This window comes from Trachemys scripta, chromosome 1 (genome assembly GCF_013100865.1).
Source record: "Trachemys scripta elegans isolate TJP31775 chromosome 1, CAS_Tse_1.0, whole genome shotgun sequence".
NCBI lineage: Eukaryota > Metazoa > Chordata > Testudines > Emydidae > Trachemys > Trachemys scripta.
Genome location: NC_048298.1, coordinates 156,290,432 through 156,305,635, shown reverse-complemented (window position 1 = coordinate 156,305,635; position 15,204 = coordinate 156,290,432). Strand labels below are relative to the sequence as shown.

General features: G+C 45.0%; 1 protein-coding gene across 2 annotated transcripts in view; it reads right to left on the bottom strand.

The window, feature by feature from the left end:
• Positions 1–15,204, bottom strand: part of LOC117887829 (tyrosine-protein phosphatase non-receptor type substrate 1-like) — a 32,481-nt gene that overhangs the window by 12,996 nt on the left and 4,281 nt on the right. The window contains exon 1 of one of the 2 annotated variants that reach the window (XM_034790576.1): positions 14,061–14,272. The exons of the other annotated variant lie outside the window; for it this stretch is intronic. The gene's annotated coding sequence lies outside the window, so the exon portion shown is untranslated. Of the gene's footprint in view, positions 1–14,060; positions 14,273–15,204 lie in introns of those variants that run through there. 2 annotated transcript variants of the gene reach the window in all.

The following is a 15,204-nucleotide window of genomic DNA, read 5'->3' as shown; positions in this document are numbered from 1 at the left end:
ATATCGCGTCTTAACGAGACGCGATATATCGATCCCAGATAAATCGATCGCTACCTGCTGATACAGCGGGTAGTCTGGACGTACCCTAAGATTACATATAGAGAACTCTTTATGATGATACTTTGGGTGGAATTCACAAGGTATTTAGGCATCAGCCACCAAAATGCCTTTAAAAAGAACAGGAGTACTTGTGGCACCTTAGAGACAAGTACTCCTGTTCTTTTTGCGGATACAGACTAACACGGCTGCTACTCTGAAACCTAAATACCTTTGTGAACCCCACCCATTTTCTCTATTTAAATCCACATCTAGAGAGCTGAGAAAGTTTGTGTTGAAAAATGACAAATGGTTAAGTTTTACTGAAAGTCCCAGCTCCCGAGGACAAGGGGCTCTCTGTTTTCATTTACATTTTGTTTTAAAAGAAGTCAATTTCTTGCCCTTGTGATTGTGAAGAAAGCCTTGGAAATGTGGCCCAAGTATGACTTCAAAAACAAGAAGACAAATAACATACGGTGAGTGAGAAATTCTTCTGAAAAGTGGCTTGTACAATCTAAGGGCCAGCCAAGAGGGGGGCCTGTTGCAATAGGCACTGCACAAACAGAGCAGTAGATGGTCCCTGTCCTGAACAGCTTACACTCTAAATGGACAGGAAAAGCACAGGTGGGGGAAGGGGTTATAACGACACAAGCAGAGTGAACAATATGATGGCATACATTATACGTATGGCCCTACATTAGGATTTTCAGTTGTGCTTGACAATAGATGTCAGACAAAGCTTCCCTCGGGTCCTCTCTAGGCAGCTGTCCTAATGGTTTGGACAAGCTCAACTGAACTGACCGCTTGTTTTAACTAAGGCCCTGGTGTTGCAGTGAGCTTGCTGAGGTGAACTCCTGCACACATGTGGAGCCCAGATGAAATGTGTCAGCTCTGTGCAGAGGCAGGGGCCTTCCTGTGTGAAACCGATTGCAGGATCTGGCCTGTGTGTGACCCATTCTGCATTTTTTTTTTTAATTATCTTTATGACGGTAAGCAGAAGTTCGTATGTTTGGATAGCGAATATTTCCAAAAGGTGCTCGACAAATGGATATAATACATTAAAATGACACGAGATGATAGATTTTGTTAATAACACTAATAAGGAGCAGAGCGTGCATGCTTCTGCATATTGCAGATATTGTTCATCTCTGATTGAAAGGAGTCATGTATGTAAATGATAGGTGTAAATTTTATTAGAATACTTGTAAGTTTTTCTGTGGACAACATAATTAATGATCTATGAGACCATGGGGTAACGAACTGTCATGCATTGCATCCCCTTCCTGTCAGTTCTTTCTCTGCTTCCACACTGGAATGCTGTTAGAAAGCTTCCATTGAGAAGCTGTGGAGCTGTGTACACACAAACATGCACCGGTTTAGTTAGACAGGTACACACTCCTGTTTAGTTTGGTTTCAGAATGGCTTATTATACTGGAGCAGCAACTCTGCTACAGTTAAGGTTGAGACTCACTGTCTGACAAACAACCTTTTTATTTCACTTTAGTTTAAGCCTGTTTCTAACTGACATAATCGAAACAAAGTAAAGATTGGTTTAACCAAAATAAGTGTGTCTGCACAGCCTATGGTACCAGTTTAACTAAACCAGTTTGAAATCACTTCTTAAGTTAAACTGATGCAACTCTTTGTGTAGACAATCCCTCAAACCACTGTGGTTGGCTGGTGCAATAGAGAATAAAAAGGTACTAACGTTCAATAAAGGGGGTAACTACATTCATAAGTGATGCTATGTATTCATCACTTATCAGTGTAGTTACTCCCTATATATAGGGAGTATATATATATATATATATATATATATAAATAAAAAATAATTGACCAAAGCAAAAGCTTTTCAGGTCTTGTATTATAAAATATACCCAGAAGGCTTTCATTTGCATATCTTATTTAATTATATAGTATCAGATTATGTTACCCTGAGTTTCCTCTAAGAGGACACAGATACATGAGTAATTTGACCCACATAAATAGTCCCTTTGACTTTAACAGGACTCTTCATCAGAGTAATGTCACTCACCTCCATTAAGTGCTTGCAGGGTTGGTCCCTAAATCTGATGCATCCATTTTACGCTTGCCAGATTTGGTATGCCCAACTGACACTACGGCAGCAAGGCCACGAAGCCTGATTGGAGCCTCTAGATGCTAGCACAATACAAATAAATAACAATTATAACAACAACAAACGGAAGTGACTCCTGCTTGTGCATGTGTGTTCCAGGTCGCCATCTGCACCATTCCACAGAGGAGATGAGTTGTTACAGCCCCAGTGACAGAACCTTGGCTCTTTAGCTCAAGTTCTAGCAACTCATGCTTTTAGCTCTGGAAGTCTCCAGCATGTGGCCAAGATGGCAGCTGTCATGGAGACATACCGGGGGGCATTTGAATCTGAGCATGGTGATTAAGGGGATGGGGAGGGAGAAACAAGAAATCTATCAAATATAACAAAGTTCCTCCTCTCTCTTGGTGGGTCCTGCGCTTATTGGCGGATTTTCTTGCCGCAGAGATTCACCATGTGGGTTGGGGAACAGCCCAGAGACCTTCCCCTCTGGAAGAACCCACAGTCCAGGTCAATTGGGAGGTTTGGGGGGAACCCGGGCCTGCCCTCTACTCCGGGTTCCAGCCCAGGACCTTGTGGACTGCAGCTGTCTATAGTGCCTCCTGTAACAGCTGCATGACAGCTACACCTCCCTGGGCTACTTCCCCATGGCCTCCTCCAAACACCTTCCTTATTCTCACCACAGGACCTTCCTCCTGGTGTCTGATAACGCTTGTGCTCATCAGTCCTCCAGCAGCACACCCTCTCACTCTCAGCTCCTTGCGCCTCTTGCTCCCAGCTCCTCACACTCGCACCACAAACTGAAATGAGCTCCTTTTTAAAACCCAGGGGCCCTGATTAGCCTGCCTTAATTGATTCTAGAAGCTTCTTTTTAATTGGCTCCAGGTGAACTAATTAGCCAGCCTGCCTTAACTGGTTCTAGCAGGTTCCTGATTACTCTAGTACAGCCCTTGTTCTGGTCACTCAGGGAACAGAAAACTACTCATCCAGTGACCAGTATATTTGCCCTCTACGAGACTCCTGTACCCCACTAGTCTGGGTCTGTCACATATCCCTCCCCCCTGCTCAATGCCAAGGGGTTGGGCAGCTTGGGACCCCAGACAGTGCACACGTGACAAGCCATCGGCGTTGCCATGACGGCTCCCTGCTCTGTGTTGCACACGGAACTGGAAAGGTTGGAGGGATAAGAACCATCTGGTCACCCTTGTGTTCTTCTCCTTGTTCCGCTGCATCCATTGAAGAGGGGCATGGTTGGTCACGAGGACAAATCTGCGCCCGAGCAGGTAGTAGAGCAATGTTTCCATGGCCCATTTTACAGCGAGGCATTCTCTCTCCACCACTGCATATTTTTGTTCCCTTGGAAGGAGTTTCTGACTGAGGTATAGAATTGGGTGTTCCTCCTCCCCGACCATCTGTGATAGAATGGCCCCTGTCATAACTATAAAGGGAAGGGTAATAGCTGTCCTGTGTACAGTACTATAAATCCCTCCTGGCCAGAGACTCCAAAATCCTTTTCCCTGTAAAGGGTTAAGAAGCTCAGGTAACCTGGCTGGCATCTGACCTAAAGGACCAATAAGGGGACAAGATACTTTCAAATCTTGGGGGGGGAAGGCTTTTGTTTGTGTTCTTTGTTTTGGGACGGTGTTCGTTCTCGGGGACTGAGAGGGACCAGACATCAATCCAGGTTCTCCACATCTTTCTAAGCAAGTCTCTCCTATTTCAAACTTGTAAGTAAATAGCCAGGCAAGGCGTGTTAGTTTTCCTTTGTTTTCTCAACTTGTAAATGTACCTTTTACTAGAGTGTTTATCTTTGTTTGCTGTACTTTGAACCTGAGACTAGAGGGGAGTCCTCTGAGCTCTTTAAGTTTGATTACCCTGTAAGGTTAATTTCCATACTGATTTTACAGAGATGATTTTTACCTTTTTCTTTAATTAAAAGCCTTCTTTTTAAGAACCTGATTGATTTTTCCTTGTTCAAGATCCAAGGGGTGGATCCTGACTCACCAGGAGTTGGTGGGAGGAAGGAGGGGGAATGGTTAATTTCTCCCTGTTGTAGATCCCAAGGGGGGTTGGAACTGATTCACCAGGAGTTGGTGGGAGGAAGGAGGGGAATGGTTAATTTCCCCTTGTTTTAAATCCAAGGGGTTGGATTTGTTTTCACCAGGGATTTGGTGAAGGTTTTTCAAGGTTTCTCAGGGAGGGAATCCATTGAAAATGGTGGCAGCCGAACCAGAGCTAAGCTGGTAATTAAGCTTAGAAGTTTTTCACGCAGGCCCCTACATTTGTACCCTAAAGTTCAAAGTGGGGATCTCAGTCCTGACAGCCCCCAACCCTACTTCCGATGCATCCGTCTGCAGGATAAACTCCTTGGTTAAATCAGGGGCTATCAGTACGGGGTTACTGCAGAGGGCAGTCCGTAGGTCTGTGAATGCTTCGTCTGCTGCGTCAGACCATCTCACCAGATCAGGTCCACGGGCTTTCACTAGGTCTGTCAGGGGGCTTGCCCTTGTGGCAAAGTGGGGGATAAATCGTCGGTAATACCCCACCACACCTAGGAACGCCCAGACTTGTTTCTTGCGACTTGGTCAGGGCCAATTTTGGATGGCCTCTAACTTGTTCACTTGAGGTTTTACCAAACCTTTTCCCACGATGTAGCCAAGATATTTGGCCTCTGTAAACCCTACAGCGCACTTGGCAGGGTTTGCTGTAAGGCCAGCTCTCCTGAAGGTATCAAGGACTGCCTCCACCTTCTCCAGGTGGGTTTCCCAGTCTGGGGTATGAATGACCACATCATCCAAGTAGGCAGCAGCATAACTGTTATGCGGGCGTAATAGCTTGTCCATGAGGCGCTGGAAGGTAGCTGGGGCCCCATGTAGTCCAAAAGGGAGGACAGTATATTGAAAAAGACCCTCTGGTGTAGAGAACGCAGTCTTTTCCTTTGCGTCTTCCGCAAGGGGAATCTGCCAGTACCCTTTGTCAAGTCTAGGGTAGTCAAGTACCAGGCATTACCCAGACGGTCCACTAGCTCATCTATGCGAGGTATGGGGTATGCGTCAAACTGGGATACTTCGTTTAGTCGCCGGAAGTCATTGCAAAATCTTGTGGTGCCATCAGGTTTGGGCACCAGCACGATTGGGCTGGACCACTGACTGTGGGATTCTTCGATGATCCCCAACTCCAGCATTATTTTTACTTCTGCTTTTATTTCCTCCCTTTTTGCCGCTGGCACCCGATAGGGCCTCATTGTTACTCTGGCCCCAGGGTTCGTGACTATGTGGTGATATGTCTCGGTTGTTCGACCCGGTTTTGTCAAGAACACATCTTGGTTCCGGAAGATCATCTCAGACACCTCATTCTTCTGGTCTGGTGTTAAATCGGGAGACACTCTCACCTGTTTGGAAGGCTTGTTTTCCTGGGTTAGGTCTTTTTGGACCGTTGTGCATGCCTCTTGTGCATGCCAGGGTTTCAGAAGGTTAACGTGATCAATCTGTTCTTGTTTTCTGCGTCCTGGCTGCCGCACCTTGTAGGTTACTTCCCCCATGGGTTCAACCACCTCATAGGGCCCCTGCGATTGGGCCAGAAGCTTGCTTTCTGCTGGGAGTACCAACACCGTAACCCGATCCCCTGGTTGGAACTGTCGCACTTTTGCCTGGCGATTGTAATGGGTTCGCTGGGCCTCCTGTGCCATCTCCAAATGTTCCCGTACAATAGGGGTAACCCGGGCTATCCGGTCTCGCATCTGCATTACATGCTTTATTATATTTCTCCCCTCATTGGGTTCCTCTTCCCAGATCTCTTTGGCGATATCTAGTATGCCACGGGAGTGACGCCCATATAATAACTCGAAGTGGGAAAACCCAGTTGAGGCCTGTGGTACCTCCTGGATAGCGAACATAAGGTAGGGTAGGAGGGTGTCCCAATCCTTCCCGTCCCAACTTACCACCTTCCTTATCATAGCCTTGAGGGTTCGGTTAAACCTTTCTACCAACCCATCAGTCTATGGATGGTAGACCGAAGTTCTCAGGGTATGTATATGGAGCAGCGTACAGAGGTCCTTCATTAGCTTCGACATAAATGGGGTTCCTTGGTCAGTTAATATCTCCTTCAGTAGCCCCATTCAGGCAAAGATCCCCACCAGCTCTTTGGCTATAGTTTTAGAGGCCGTGTTCCGCAGGGGAACGGTTTCTGGGTAGCGAGTAGCATAGTCCAAAACAACAAGTATGTATTGGTGGCTCCGAGCCGTCTTCTCCAGTGGTCCCACTAGGTCCATGGCTATTCGCTCGAAGGGGACCTCTATGATGGGAAGAGATACTAAAGGTGCCCTCAAGTGGGGACGGGGACTGTGCAGCTGATACTCCGGGCAGTAGGCACAGTACCTCCGCACTTCTTCATGTACTCCGGGCCAGAAGAACCGTCATAGGACTCGTGCCAGGGTCTTCTCTACTCCCAAATGCCCCCCCAAAAGATGACTATGAGCCAGACTTAATACAGCGTTCTGGTGTTTTTGAGGTACTAGGATCTGCTGTACCTTCTGCCCCTGTACTGGTGCAACCTGGTATAAGAGATCCTTCTTCATTATGAAGTAGGGTCCTGGTCCCTGGGCTTTTCCTTCCACGGGGACCCCATCTATTTCAGTCACCTCCTTCCTAATGTTGTCATATCTTGGGTCTTCTGCCTGGTCTCGTCCAAAATTTCCTCTCCCGGGGCTAATCTGCCCAAGATCTAGGGGCCCAGTCTCTGTTGCCTTTACTGGTTCAGAAGCATTAGGGTGGGGGTCAGACTCAGGTGCTTCTCCCTCCTGAGTGGCCTCCTTTTCAGCTGTGCAGGTCCACCTACCTACAAGAGTGACCCTCTGGCTTTGGGTCAGTATTCGGGTTCCCAAGGCCTTAGCTGCCCTTCTTTCCCTTTTTGTCTTTCTACCCTGTCTGGGAGTGGAGAACAAATCTGGGGATATTTCAGAGAAGATTGGGGGTTGACAGTCTGCTGTGGATGCCTCATCAATTTTAGGGTCCTCATCTTTCTCCAATCCCCCTACTGGGAGTAAGTTTCCAAACCCTCAGAAGTCCCTCCCTATGAGCACTGGGTATGAGAGTTTAGGGACTACACCTGCTGCTACCTCAGAAATGTTCCCTTGGATCTCGATTTTTACTGGGATAGTGGGGTAGTAACTAACTGTCCCATGGACACATGTTATCCCCGTATGTTTAGCCTGCAGCAGCTGACTACGCATCATGAGCTTCCCTGAGATAAGCATGATAACACTCCCCGAATCAACCAGTGCCGTGGTCCTTACCCCATTTCGTTTCACTGGTCCGGTATACATATGTGGGGTTAGTGAGACCCCCACAAGGTGGATTAGGAAGCATGGATCTGCCCAGTTCCCCAGGGTACACTGCATAGGCTCCTCAGCATTGAGACACTGTGTAGCTATGTGTCCCCACTCCCCGCAGGCATAACATCTGTATGTAGCCCTAGGCGTTCCCCGGTCTCTTGGTTTGAGCAGTCTAACATCACAATCCTCTTCTCCCTCAGTGCTCTGACTCTTTGTGGCCTCTGATGGGCCTTCAGCCTCTCTCTTTTTCCACCTGGGCCCTCTTGGTGGCCCAGTCACCCGAACTTTAGGGCTTGGTGCTGCTAGTTTAACCCGGGGTGCCTCTTCCTTAACTGGTCGGGTCAGCTCCCTCGCTGTCCTTCGCCTCTCTATCAGGGCGACAACCTCGTCATAGGTGGAGGGTTCATTCTGGCTTACCCAGGCACGAAGGTCTGGTGGTAGTCCCCTCATGTATCGGTCGATGACCGGAACCGCTAGTATCTCTTCCGGACTCTGGGACTCTGTTTGCAACCACTTTCGTGCGAGATGGATGAGGTCATACAATTGGGACCGCGGGGTTTTGTCTTCCTGATACCTCCAACCGTGATACTGCTGGGCCCGCACTGCTGTCGTTACTCCAGATCTGGCCAGGATCTCTGCTTTCAGCTGGGGGTAGTCTACCGCAGCCTCTTCAGGCAGATCATGGTAGGCCTTCTGGGCCTCCCCACACAGGAATGAGGCAAGGATGCCAGACCACTGATCTCGAGGCCAGGCCTCCCATAGGGCTGTCCTCTCAAAGGCCAGAAGGTATGCCTCTACATCATCCTCCCGTGTCATTTGCTGCAGCCAATGGCTGGCCCGTATGAGCCGCATCCCATCATGGCCTCGATTCAGCTCTATAAGGGACTTTACCTGGTTTACCAGTTCCCGCAACATAGCTCGATCTTGAGCAGCCTGGTCCATCAGCAGGCGATTAGTCTCTTGCTGCAGCCGCACTGCCTCCTGTTGGGTGGCTGCCTGGACACGGGTAGCCTCCTGCTGGACTGCCGTAGCTTGTATCAGTGCCCGCACTACGTCATCCATTGTGGTGGGGGAAAAAAAAAAAAAACACTCTCCCTTTTTTTGTTTGTTTTTTGTTGTTGTTGTTTGTTCGTTTTTTGTTTTTTTAAATCACCCTCCTTCTTCCGCCGTGCTGTGCACCCCAAGATCCCATTCCTGACACCAGTGTGACAAAGTTCCTCCTCTATCTTGGTGGGTCGTGTGCTTATTGGCGGATTTTCTTGCCGCAGAGATTCACCATGTGGGTTGGGGAACAGCCCAGAGACCTTCCCCTCTGGAAGAACCCACAGTCCAGGTCAATTGGGAGGTTTGGGGGGAACCCGGGCCTGCCCTCTACTCCGGGTTCCAGCCCAGGGCCTTGTGGACTGCAGCTGTCTATAGTGCCTCCTGTAACAGCTGCATGACAGCTACACCTCCCTGGGCTACTTCCCCATGGCCTCCTCCAAACACCTTCCTTATTCTCACCACAGGACCTTCCTCCTGGTGTCTGATAACGCTTGTGCTCATCAGTCCTCCAGCAGCACACCCTCTCACTCTCAGTTCCTTGCGCCCCTTGCTCCCAGCTCCTCACACTCACCCCACAAACTGAAGTGAGCTCCTTTTTAAAACCCAGGGGCCCTGATTAGCCTGCCTTAATTGATTCAAGCAGCTTCTTCTTAATTGGCTCCAGGTGTCCTAATTAGCCAGCCTGCCTTAACTGGTTCTAGCAGGTTCCTGATTACTCTAGTACAGCCCCTGCTCTGGTCACTCAAGGAACAGAAAACTACTCATCCAGTGACCATATTTGCCCTCTACCAGACTTCTGTATCCCACTGGTCTGGGTCTGTCACACAAAGTAAACTATAGTTTAGTCACAGGAAGAAAATATCTCCTATGCTTCTTCCCACATAAACGGAAATGGCTTAATTTTCTGTTGGGGAAAAGAGACACTGCAAAAGAAAAATGTTTCCCGAAGTTAATGGGTGAAATCCTGGTGTTATTAAAGTTAATAGCAAAGTTCCCTGTTGACTCTAATGGGGGTCAGGATTTCACGCAACAAACCTATCCCTAGTCCTTTGATTACGGCTTCTTCACCAGGGATTCAAGTCTAGCTGATAACCTTGGAAAAGATTTAGTGCAGACTGGGCCTTAACTCCACTGGATCACACTAACAACACTGTGTAACATTGATAAAGCTAAGTTCTGTTAAAGTATTGTTCAGCACTAGTTGATCAATAAAATACACTGGGACAGATTCTCTCCACTGGGCTATGTCCTCTGACGGTGCAAAAGGGATGGAAACTTGATAGATCTTCCCCAGTGATGATTCCTCCGTTGTGAAGAGTCCACAGCTGGTGTAGAGATAGCCTAATCAGCTCCTCTACCAATTCCCATTGCCAGCTCTAGGAGAGCCTGTCTGAAGCACACACGACACCAACAATTCCCAGGTGGCAGATAGTCTCTGGAGAACTATTATCAGGTGGCATAGTTTAGAGCAATTTGAAGCTTTTCTAAGCTTTGCTGGGACTGGCACAGAAACCGCAAAAGAATCAGGGAGCTGTAACCAGCTCTCTGACAGTTCTCTACTTTCTGCTGCATGGAGCAGTGCTTGGTGCAGCATCAAATTTAGGGTGTATATAGATATATATATGTGAGTGTGTGTGTGTGTGTGTGTGTATGTATGTAATCTCACACTAGTAGGCGGTCCTGTTATTTTTATATTATGCATGGATATAGCTTAAGCCTTAAATTTAAACAATGACATGTTTGGACAAGCTGTCAAAACTCATATTTCTGCGTGTCAGTGGATGTAAAGTAACATACCCAGTGTTATGTAAGCACAGATAGTTTACTTACTTGGTATGAGGAAAAAGCCTTTATTAAACATCTGCATAAACACATTTATCTCTGTAAAACAAACCTTAGAACTATGAAGACAACATGCTCTTTCCTTCTTTAATATTAGCAGATACTAGACTTATATAGAACACACACAGAAAAAATACTTCCAACTAGACTTTTTTCCCCCCGGTACACTGCTGCGGCTCAGAGTGCTTTACAAAAAAATTCAATACTTCACACAATACTTTAAAGACTTCTCATGCACATAACTGTCATATAGGCAACAATAAAGCTAGTCCCCTCAGGAACAAAAATGGCAACCACCATAATTCATCAATGCTGTAACTCTTCTGTGGTCATGTAAGGAAAGGGGGGAGCCAAAAAGCACTGGTTTTGCAATGTGGTTAAAAGGTTAACAAATGTTATTGCTTCAGTTTTTGATGTTGATTTATTTTCTCAGTCAAAATGGAAGTGTTCACATCCATAATTCAGCTGCAGAAGCACATAGTTCTTGATTTAGCAGGAGGAAGTTAAGCAATTATAAAAGTAAAATCTTAAAAATAGGACGGCATCCTAAATTTGATGTTCCTCTTTTCATTCCTAGCTGAAGCTTTCCTGATTCCAAAATACACACACCGTTTCTCCAATAGGGTGGAAAATGCATTTTTTTAAAAGACGGACAGATTGGCTTTTGCCTTGAAATATGACTAGCAGATTTGAGTTCCCTGACCACCTTATATGTTCCAACTCCAGTACAGTTTAATTTAGCACCCTATTTTTCAATTTCCTAATACGTACACTATAAGTTATCCTGGTAACAACTTTTGGGACCTTCTCAGCCACTTATATCAACATAGCCCTTAAAATGAATCTTTACACAACTTGAGTTCATTTTGGATTGTTACTTTGCAGTATTACGTGCTAAACTACTGCCTTTAATCAAGTGATTGTAAATCAAACACACAAACCTTTCAACAAGATCCCAGTTTTGATAATTAGTGACATATATACTTTGGAATGCAGTTGGTTGTATAACTAATTTAGCAAATACTTAGTTAACGGCAAGGAGGATATTTTGTATCTATGCTGTAAAACACTAGACTTGATTACATTGCTTGATCACTTCTGGGCCCAAGATGAGTGCCCAAGTTGCCTGTGTGCCAAGTTTTTGAGAAAGTAAAATGGGGGAAAAGACTATTTTATGTGCAACAGCGTATTGTAACTTAATGAACGTCTTATTGTCCAAGAGACTTTAGGTAGTAACTTAAGGGTGACCTGCCAGAGAGAACAAAAAGGAGGTTGTGTCTTTTTCAAAACAAAACAAAACAACAAGAAAAATATCAGGTGTCTCATCTGGTCTTCCTAAAATTTGCTAGAGGACTTTTTGTTGGTTTCAGATGAAGACTGAGTTCTCTCTGCCCTTAATTGAAAGCACATAGGGTGCTGAATTTTTAATGATTGAAACATACGTAAATAAGATGCAATTACTCAGAAATACAGATTGCTAAAGTTCACAGTTTAGGTGGGTGTCAAGTTGTTACTGTTTGGCTTATTAATTGTGCACACAACTCTCATCTATGCTAAAACATCCTATGACTGTTACTCCATCCTCTAGTCTGCACCCATCCCCAACCAACCCACTCATTTGTTTCACTCTCCGCAGTTACATCTTGTCTTTGGTTTGTAAGCTGAGGGACTGGCATTTACTCAGCTGTCCTTAGAATGCTCCAGGAAATCAGGGTGGGAAAGATCTGAATTTCTAATGTAAGAAAAACTTGCGGGGGAAAAGGGGGAAACTTCCCCACAATTTATTTTTCTTTGCAAATCAATTTTAATACAGATTATCTCCTATTCCTTGAGAACTAGAATGGTCTGATTGATGCGTGTCTTGTGCTCCTATTGTGACGGTGGCAAACACAGGTAAACCAACCAGATAAAAGTTAAGTAAAGAAAGATTCTAAGAAGAAGACCCCACCTGATTGTTGTGAAGGTACAAAGCTGAGAGACAAGGTGGGCAAGGTGATTGCTAGCTTGTCTTGCTCAACAACAGAAGGTTGTTGGGTCTATTATAGGAGTGGATGGGTGAGGTTCTGTGGCCTGAAATGCACAGGAAGTCAGAATAGATTATCACAATGATCCCGTCTGACCTTAAAGTCTATGTGTCCGATAAAAGATATTACTTCGCCCACCTTGTCTCTCTAATACCCTGGGACCAACATGGCTACAACCGCTCTGCATACACAGTACAAAGCTAACATTTTAAAATCTAATATTGTTAAAGTTGTCTTTGTGTGGCCCTGAATTGCACCATTTATCATCTCACAATATCACAGCAAGTGGTAATGTGCATTAAGGTCCTGATTCTTCGAAGACTTCAGCACCTGCTTAACTTTGTGCACTGTGAGTAATCCAATTGAAGTTCATGAGACCACTCACAGAGTTAGTCACAATGTGCAAGATCGAGTCTTACCTTGTAAAACTCTATGCACATTTTTACAGTCCTTTGGGAGCCTTTAACAGGTTTTTTGCAAAATGTATTTTTATCACACTTATGTGTGGGTAGTCCCCATTGTAAGAGATTCTATTACTTCCAAGAATGGGAATACCTGTTCATACCAATACCACCTTACCTCCTGGTAAAGCAAAACTTCAAGGATGCCCAAACTGCGTATGGATTTAAAGCTTCAGAATTATCTGCCATCTTTTTTTCTTCTCTTGTTTTGTTCACTGAGTTTGACACAGACAACAGGAAATTTCTTTAAAAAAAATTCTCTCTCAAAAACCACACACACATCCGAAACTTGTGGGAATAAAAGTTTCAGCTTCTCAGCAGCTGTGTAGCAGTGCGGTCCCATGGAGGTCAATGGAGCAGGGCTGATTTACACACCCTGCGGATCTGGCCCAAAGACATTATACAATTTTCTTCACCCTGGCTAACTATTTGTATGTTTACACAGAAGTCGGAGGTGTGTAGACATTCCTGAGCCAGCTCACTTAAAATAGCAGTACCGCCACATGTGAAGGGCTAGCCACCCAAGTATACACCCCAGGTCTCATCTGCTATATAGACATATCTTGGGTGTTTGTATTAAACTTTAACAGAAAGACTATTCTTCAGTCCTTTTAGCAACCAAATAACTTTTTCAGTTGGATATAATGGCCTGGCATAGATACGAAGAAAAATAAAGTCAGTGAATTTGAAAAGTGAACAGGTCACTGCCAGCCTGTCTCCAAGCCTGTGACACCTAGATGAATATGCTGGCTAGATGAATATTCCTAAGGAGAATGAAGAACTAACTCATTCAGTTATGAACCACAGATGGAGTTCATCTAATCGCTCCTGCAGCCTGGCTTTCTCTTTCTTTCCCTTTTCTCTTTAACCTTCACTCGTCTTTGTTCCAAAATGAAGTGTAACCAGAGCGGACCTGGCAATTAACAAATGTGGCTCAAAATGCTGCTAAAGTTAGACTTCAGGATTCGGATTTATAACTTACCCTCTTAATAGTTCACATCCAAATTCAGATTCAGCATTAACGTTATTGTCCAAGCACAAAGTCACGGCAAGAAAACGCCTCTATACCACATTTCCACCATATTCATTCCCTGTTGTTCTTTATCATGAATTTTCAGTCACTAGAGCTTTCTTGTCTAAATTGCACTGGCTTACTAATGAACTTGACACACCAGCCAAGTAAAGTACAGCCTGTTCAAGCCGGGAGTCAATTACCCCATTAGACGTATTAGTGACTGCAAACTTACCTTGTCTTGCAGCTGGGTGTTATTTTCAGCTCATCCGTGGTTTAATGACCTTTTTATCATGCATTTTGTGGTCGCCTGCCTTTAGAACCTTCTGAGATCTACAATATAGCAGAACCTGCAATAGAGGAGCTGGAATTCCTGACATTGTCCTAAGAACAAGCGGTAGGGAGCAGAGCTCCTGCCGACGAGCCCTATGCTGCTAGCGCATGACTGTATTCAGTAAGAATGAGCCCTTGCCTTGGTGCAAAGTTGAATCCTGAATATGTAACTTCCTGATTTAGACCTCCTGTTGCTTTCATCTTTACAGTACCAGCGTTTTCAAAGGCAGCTAAATCATAATAGAAACTCAATATTTTAGATATGATTGTACAAATGGTTTCATCCCAAAGATTTAATTTCAAGCTGCATTGCTCATCTGTTCCATGCAACCCAGATCACAATATTACTCATATACCCTGAAGAATTTTAAATGAGGACTTCAACCATCCGGGAGACTTTTGCATGTCACTTCTGAATTTGGGTGAATATTTATTCACTTTGCAAATCCTCCCTGTCCCTGAATGTGGATTTCACAGGGTAGATTTGGCCAAGAAGGAATTATAGTTCTGCACTTCAGAAATATGTGCTGAATGTTCAACCCATAGTTAACCCATATCTGAATCTCATGTTTGGCATCTATGTGTTTGTTTTGTAAGAGACCAAATTAAGTTTCATAAGTATTCTCCTGACAACTGAATGCTGACTGTGTAAAGTACACACTGAGTGCACAGAATATACTCTTTCTTTATTGAAGGAGGCAGGAATATATTCTTGCTGAACAACAGTGGGGTAGCAGGAAAGTTTAAATGACAACATTTGAGTCTCACCATTCCTAGAGCTATGCATAGCAAGCGAAAGGACTGTAAGTTTAACACACAGGGGTGACTAAAAATGAATTATGTGATGTCCACCCACAGAATACTGCTATATAACATACACCACTGAGAAGGCTGGCCTGAGGAAAATGGCACTGTGTCCCTTTAAATGGAAAACTTCCCTCAAAAGAAGTTTTGCCTTTGGTTTCAATGGGAGCAGATTCAGGCCCTGTCATCTGAAATAAATGAGAGCAGGATTTCATCTGTCACATCTAGCAACAACCTTTGTT